At 52.1% G+C, this 8,036-nt stretch overlaps 1 pseudogene; it reads left to right on the plus strand.

Moving 5' to 3' along the window:
* The window catches only part of LOC136387952 (large ribosomal subunit protein uL6 pseudogene), a 53,567-nt pseudogene extending 46,938 nt beyond the window's left edge, over positions 1–6,629 (plus strand).
* The last annotated feature ends 1,407 nt before the right edge of the window (positions 6,630–8,036 follow it).

The following is an 8,036-nucleotide window of genomic DNA, read 5'->3' on the forward strand; positions in this document are numbered from 1 at the left end:
CGGTCTGAGTTCAGCTCAGGGCAACTAGGCCCCTCTGTAGGTAGGTCAGAGGCCAGGGCAGCAGGCCCTCCCTGGGAGGGAGGAGGACAGTGTGTGGGAGGGGAGTGGTGTTTGGAGAAGCTCAGCTGTGTGGGTTTAGCTGGAGCCTGGGGGGGGGGAGGAGTAACAGAGACGTTGGTATTTTGGTTTGCTGCTTTTCTGCCTCCCTGAAATGAAGGGGAAGGGTGTAGTGGTCAGCGTGGTGAATAATCAGACGGGCGTGTTTGCAGTGTTGTGGGCAAGGTTCTGCTCCGGGGATGGAAGGGCCTCTCCCCCTCCAAGTCTCAGGCTGGAATTCTCTATACACTAAGGACGAATGACTGGGAAGGGCTGCGGACCCAGACGGAGCTCATGTTCCCAGTGTCCTGCTTTGGGCTGGGAGACCTCACTTAATGGGTCATGTTGACCTCACACTGTGGTCACTTCTGCAATTCATCTGGCAGCTACTTAATGAGCACCTCCTATGAGCCTGGCCCTGAAGTAGGTCACGGGTTTACAAAGATGAATAGGCTAGGACCTACTCAAGGTGCTCCCAGTCAAGTGGGAGAGGCAGACTCCTGGACATTTAAAGGGGCAACATTGAAATGGATGGGAGTATGAAAAGCATGATGAGATGACTTTCATAGGAGGGAGCTGGGGGGTGGGTAGTGGTTTGTTAGTGAAGGCGACTATGGGCAAGACATCAAAACTGAGTAGATGTTCTCCAGAGCGAAGAGGGGTAAGGAGACCTGAGCTGGCGCCTCTGTAACGTGGGAAGGCATCAGTCCGGCCAGACTGATCAGGCTGGAGGTGGTGTGGAGAGCCGTGGGCCAGTGCAGACTCCGCCCTTACCAAGGGGCAGCCCATGGGCCATGTCAGAGTTAGCACAGGGTCGGAACAGGTGCTGAAAACCAGTGTCAAGTCAGTATTTAAAAAAAGGCAGGTGGAGGGTGAGGGCTTGCCTTGGTTTATTCAAATCCCTGTGCTGCTCAGCATGTGAAATAGGACTTTGTCCGTTTTTTTCTGTTTTTTTTTTTTTTTTTTTTTTTTTTTTTTAATATTTTATTTATTGATTTTTAGAGAAAGGGGGGAGAGAGAGAGAGAGAGAGAGAGAAGGCGGAGGAGCAGGAAGCATCAACTCCCATATGTGCCTTGACCAGGCAAGCCCAAAGTTTCAAACAGGCAACCTCAGTGTTCCAGGTCGACGCTTTATCCACTGCGCCACCACAGGTCAGGCCGGACTTTGTCCGTTCTTAACAGCCCCTGAGGTCACTGTGCTGTCCCAAGGCCTGGAAACAGGGACCGACCAGACAGGAGGCAGCCATGCCTTGCTCTTCAGGAATGTGTCTTGAGAGGTCACCTCCTGCCTCCTGCAGGACAGGGCTCGGAGTAGAGGGAGCAGAGGTGGCCGAGGGAATGCTAAGAGCTGGGATGGGCAGGGAGGCTCCAGAAAGGTCCTTCCAGTGTGGACTTTGACCTGTCACCAGACCCCCAAGTTCTCTGGCCCCATGAAGAGGTTGCTGACAGTTCTCTCTGTATGACCTTATCATATCCCTTGCTGGTCAAAGTTCATTTAGTTTCTTTTTTCCTCCTTATAAGACAGATTTGAAACAAGAGCCTCCACTTGTGGTACTGTAGGGTGACTTTGTGTGGCTCCCCCACCCCTTCCCCCGTTGATCGGTCCCTAATGTCTCCCAGTCTCTCGGGCACACACCCGTCTGAACCCTGCTCTGCTTGTGCTCCTGCTGTGGCTGGCTCTGGCCTTTATCTGCTGCCTGCAGCTGTCCTTGGGGGCCCACACCCCTCCACCTTTTCCTCCTCTCTCCACTTCTGGTTCCAAAGGCTTTACACATCTCCAAGCAAGGTCTGAAGTCCCATTCCAGAAGCCCAGAATATTTTTTGGCAAGGTTGAGCAGACAGACATGTCATTAATATGGGAGTCAATAATTGGGAGGTGACTGGGAGAAGAGGTAGCAGAAGGACCATTTTCAGGCAGTTCTTAAAGCCATAGTAATGATAATAACTGGCATTTATTGTCTACTGTGTGCTTGTTACTTTGGTAAATGGTTTATTTAATCCATTTCTTTCACTTGCTTGTCTCAACAACCAGAGTAGGTAGGTACGATTACTGTCCCCATTTAACCTGGAGGCCCAGGGAGAAGAGGCGGAGTCTCGCCTCTCCCGTGCTGAGAGAGCTTCCTCCCTGGAGCAGTTCTCTGACACCCCTCTGTCCCAGCTGGGATGGCTCAGGGAGCCACACCTGATGAGGGGGATCCTGGGTTACAGTCTTCTTTGGCAGGCCCTTAGCATCTGTTTTAGGTCACAGACAGAAGACTTGTTCTTGCGACCTAAGTGGAACCCTTCCCACCCCCGACACTTGCCTGTATTGTGGGGAGTGTCAGCCAGGGCTGGTCTCCTGCAGGTGGGCACTGGAAAGAGTGGGGAAATATTTTCTCTGTTAGCAGCTCCTTGACTTAGGTCCTCACCTGCTCAGTGGGTTGGAAGCAGGTGTCTACCCCAAAAGCCTTGCCTGGGGACCCTATTTCAATGTTCTTCCTTTGGGTCCCAGGACCTTAACGTTCTTTCTCTGCTCCAGGAGCTGGACCTCACATTTTGGGGTTCTTTCCACCCTTACCCCCCCAAAGGCGCCCCTTACTCTCCGACTGTCCCTCCCACTCTGGCCCCAGGAGCGGAGCGAGGAGTCACGGCGGCCCTCTGTACCCTGCAATGTGGCTCTGCTGTTTCCACAGTCTGGCTCGGGGACCTGAGGGCTGCAATGGGAAGATTTTGCCCTTTAAAACGATGTCTTTCTTTTAGAGAGTGAGGAGCTAGTTATTAATATGAAGAGATCCTTCTAAGACAGATGTATTCTGGGCCTGCTTGGAAAATAGTTGAGCAATAATGGTTGAACCACTTTGGAGAGGAACAGATAACACCTCTAGGGAAGATTTTTTTCTGGAATGCCCAGAAAACCAGAAGGGCTGGTTGCAATAACTCTAGGTGTTTCCTGATCTTTCTCTTAGGCTCTGGGGGGATGCTTGGGCCCAGCGAGGGTCTCCCAGAAGTTAGCACTCAGTGATGCTTGATGAATAGATAATCATAGCAAGGTCTTGTGGAGACAGTGAGCAGGGGAATGGTAAGGGGCAGAAGGGTGTGTGTGCTAGGGTCTGGAAGACACTTTCACCCCACAGAAGGGAGTGCCTACAGCTGTCATCTGCCCAGGAATGACCTTGAGTGATAAAGAGGTTTCTCACCTACACAGAGGAGGTGGGCCTTGCCAGGTACAGCCAATGACTTGGGGAGACAGCCTGGGTGGGGTGCACTGATTGGCCACAGGAGTGCGGGGGGGGGGGGGGCGGGGCAGCCTGCTTGGGAGCCACCCCAGCACTGAGCCTCGGCGTGCTCTCCTGAGGACGGCAGGAGCTGTCAGTGCGATGCTCAGAGCAGACCCGTGCCAGGGACTTGGGGTCTGCAGAAGACCCCGGCCGAGCAAACCCTTCCTCAGTGTTCCAGGGTATCGAGCTCCTCCTTAGGGCCCCCATTTATTACTGTGTGCGCTGATCCCTTTCTGGCTTGTCCCCGCCATGCCCCCATCATACTGTAATGGGAGCTTGTTCAGGACAGGGCTGCTGCCCTTTCTTATTCTCCTCCTGTGCTCAGCACAATGCCTGTACACTAAGGTGGTCCTTAACGTCCCTGAGTGCAGACAGCAGAGGGCAACAGATAGCCTCTCACAGGGATCCCGTCCTGGAGAGAGGGGGGAGGGGCACTGCTGACCAGCTGGGCTGTTAACAGGCTAGAAATCGCCCAGGCTGGGACATCTGTGTAATCTTTGCAGGTAAGAAAAAAGATGCTCAGAGATTCAGTCACTTGCCCAAAGCAACAAAACTTCTGGGACAGACTGGCCTAGTCCAGCCCGGGTCTCAGGGGTCTAATGCCCTGTGCAGCAGGGTGTGTGGGCACAAGCCCTGCCACGCCCCTGGAAGCTTGCCGTGTCTGATAAGGGAAGCCTTGTAGGTGCCACTGAGCACTGTGTGATGCCTGTCCTGCCCTAACTCCCACCATCTTGCTCTTGGTTTCCTTGTGGTAACTCTTGGCTACCTGGAGATGGCCTCATATCCCGTGAGCCTGTCTGCCTCTTGGAGCTGAAACCAGCCCCTGGACAGCCTGGAGCACTCTCGCCGGCCTGTCAACTCTCTTCCCTTTCCTGACAATCCATTCACAGGGGAAACTCAGAGGGTCTGCAGCCCCAGAGCGGGCAGATTCTCCCTCTTGGTCACCCCCTTCTGTGAAGCACTTGATAAACTTCCATGAGGCTCTGCTCAGAGGCTGCCGCTCAGTGGTGGTGAGAGGTGCTTTTTAGGACGTGCCCATGCCGCTGCAGGCCCAGGGTTCCTCAGCATCTCATCATGCTCATTGTGTAGATGAGGAGACAGAAGCCCAAAGAGATGGAGTTACTTGCCCAAGGTCCCAGGCTAGGGTTTGAACTCAGGACCTTACAGCATGCTGGCATTTTTTGAGAAGCCCATGATCAGGGATAGTGAGCTTAGTCTTTCTTTGAGGATAAGTGCCTTCTGCTGACATCTTCCAGCTGAGCTGGGCAGGTGTTCTGGCCATACTTGCTGGCCTCCCTGGGCCTGGGCCTCCCTCGGTTTGCTTGGAGACACTGTGAAAGTGAGCGTAGACAGGCAGTGACAGTATAGAGTGAGGACCAGTGGGCTAGACAGCCGCTGGGACAGCCACCCTCAGCTGGAAGGCCTGGGTGAGGTGGTGGCAACCCTGAAGCACCTACCCCCTTCAGGGAGGTCAGCAGCTTCTCTGAGGCTCCAGTCCTGGCCCAGCCTCCTGACTTTCAGGCTACAGTGGTTTCTGAATGGTCCTCGGCTCAGCCATGAACTTTTCCCAATGGGCAGCCACACTAGATGCGTTCTGCTGGATTTGAGGGAGGGGGGGAGGCTGACGACTGGGAAGAGAGGAGAGAGGCCATTGGATTTTGGAATTAAATGCACAGAAACAATGGAAATAATGGCTTGGGAATCAACAACTCAGATATTGTTGTTTAATTTCACTTACTTTTGTAATAAGTAATACACTCACATGGGTTAAGAAAAGGATATGTGCCCTGGCCGGTTGGCTCAGTGGTAGAGCGTCGGCCTGGTGTGCAGGAGTCCCGGGTTCGATTCCCAGCCAGGGCACACAGGAGAAGCACCCATCTGCTCCCCCTCTCCTTCCTCTCTGTCTCTCTCTTCCCCTCCTGCAGCCAAGGCTCCATTGGAGCAAAGTTGGCCTGGGTGCTGAGGATGGCTCCATGGCCTCTGCCTCAGGCGCTAGAATGGCCCTGGTTGTAACAGAGCAACGTCCCAGATGGGCAGAGCATCGCCCCCTGGTGGGCATGCTGGGTGGATCCCGGTTGGGTGCATGAGGGAGTCAGTCTGCCTCCCTGTTTCCAGCTTCAGAAAAATACAAAAAAAAAAAAAAAAAAAAAAAAAAAAAAAAAAAAAAAAAGAAAGAAAAGGATATGTCCGTGGAAAGTCTTCTCCAGCCTCTGTGTCCAGCGGTACGGCTCCTCTTCGCAGAGGCAGCTGTGTTTTGTGTGTGTCTGTCTGGAGATAATCTAAACACACACAAGCAGGTATGTATAGACTATTTAAAAATATCAATTTGTATACTATCTGAAAAATAGTGTTTTGCATGTTACTCTTTTTCTTTAACAGTATATGTTGGTGATATATATTGATTACAAAGAGATTTCTTAGTCTCTAATGGCTGGGTAACATTCCATTCTATGGATGTACCATATTTTTTTTAGTGAAATATAATTTACATACAGTAGAATGCATAAACCTTCCGTGGACAGCACAATGAATGTTTCATATGTATGTACCCATGTGAACACCACCAAAATACAGAACTTGCCATTGCCCCAGAAAGTTCCCTTGCACCCCTTCCCAGTCAATATCCCCATCAAAAAGTTACCCTTATTCTGACTTCTACAACCTCACCTCAGTGTTCTTGTCTTTAAAATGGGGGTAATCTCTTTGCTGCATCTATTGTGAGGATGAAGACCATTCTGTGAGCAATCAGACTGTCAACATACCAGAAAAGGTGGACCGACATCACTCTGAAGGGACACACAGTTAGTGTGAAGGGCCTCAGAGGCACCCTGCGGAGGGACTTCAGTCACATCAGTGTAGAGCTCAGTCTCTCTGGAAGAAAAAGAAGAGGCTCCGGTTGGCAAATGGTGGCGAAACAGAAGGGAACTGGCCATGGATCACACTGTCCGCAGTCCTGTGCGGAACACGATCAAGGGCGTTACACTGGGCTTTCGTTACAAGATGAGGTCGGTGCACGCTCCCTTCCCCATCAATGGCGTTATTCAAGAGAATGGTTCTCTTGTTGAAATCAGAAATTTCTTGGGTGATAAATATATCAGCAGGGTTTGGATGAGGTCAGGCATTGCTGGTTCAGTATCTCAAGCCCAGAAAGATGAGTTAATTCTTGAAGAAAATGGCATTGAACTTATATCAAATTTAGCTGCTTTGCTTCAGCAAGCCACCACAGTTAAAAACAAGGATATCAAAAAAATTTTGGGGTGGTATCTATGTTTCTGAAAAAGGGACCGTCCAGCAGACTGATGAATAAGATCTAAGTTGTTCAGCTATGGAAACAGCAAGATGCTGGATGATGCTTCAGACTTTTTTTGTGTGTGATATTTTAAAGATTCAATAAAGGCCACGTATTGATAAAAAATAAATAAAATGAGGGTAATGTTGGAACTGATTCACTTGGTTGTTGTGAGGATAATGGAGCCACTGGTACAGTGTCTGCCACATAGTGATCGTCCGACAAAGGTGGGCATCAGGATTATTACAAGTAAGTCCTTGCTTGGTGCTGTTTCTCTTGCCGTAGCCTGGGCTCTTCAATTACCTCCAGAGTCTGTCTGTCTGTCTGTCTCTCTCTCACACACACACTCTCTCTCTCTCTCTCTCTCTCTCTCTCTCTCACCGTCTAGCCATGGAGATAGACCAAGAAGATCATTGTGCAAAGCACATGAATGGTCCCATTGTTCCTGGGCTGAGTTCCCAGAGCCAGCCGGTGCGGCATTGACCAGGGCTGGGCTGTCCAGTGGGAGGTGTCCATGGGCCCCTGACCAAGGACTGACCATACCTGGCAGGACACCCACTGCCCCTAATTCCCCAGAGAAAGGCAGGGAAGAGCCCGGTTTTGCCTGGGGCTGGGCAGGGGGAGCTGAGAGGGTACCTGCTGTTCTCCACATGGCCTGCTGGCTCCTGGACGCCAGGGGCTGGGGCCTGAAGATGGTGCACTGTAAGCTGGCACCTTGGAGCTGAGAAGATGGGGCAGAGGAGAAATGAAGAGCAGGTGAGAAAAGGGAAGTGGACATTGGATGCTTCCTTATCCTTTCTCCTCTCCTGGGGTGAATGAAGGTGGGGTCTGGGGGAGGAACTGGCCCATAGGAATCCACCGAGTCAGGCCTTCCCCACTGGGCAGCTCACGCCTTGGAAACTGACCCAGGAGGCCGGCCTCGTGGTTACCTCTGGCCTGGAACCCCAGTGCAGGGCTGTAGGTACTGGCACGGAAGGTGAGTCTGGAGGCCTCTGAGCCACTCCAGGGTCCCTCAGAGTGAGGCCTGGGGACAGACACCAACTTCCTGATCTTATGCCTTTCAGTGCCTGCCTGTGAGATGCAGAGCGGTGCCCACTCTCGCCCTGCTTGTTACCATCTTCCAACAAAGAATGTGCCAGAAGGTTTCTCACCTTTTCAGCTCCAGCCAGGGTTAGGAAGGGGCTGCCTTAGGGGTCAATAGGAGGTGTGCTCACATGAGCAAGAGGGGTGAGAGGGTGAAGGCAGGAAGCAGAAAAGGGAGGGGCTGGCCTGGAAGTGCATGGAGGGGACTGGGGGGACCTGGGTCAGGGTTTATCAGACGAGGATCCAGACTCCCTGAGGGCCTGATTTCTTCCTGCCTCAGCTAGAGACCAGACTGGAGTTCCCAGATGCTC

Source organism: Saccopteryx leptura, chromosome 1, assembly GCF_036850995.1.
Source record: "Saccopteryx leptura isolate mSacLep1 chromosome 1, mSacLep1_pri_phased_curated, whole genome shotgun sequence".
Lineage (NCBI taxonomy): Eukaryota > Metazoa > Chordata > Mammalia > Chiroptera > Emballonuridae > Saccopteryx > Saccopteryx leptura.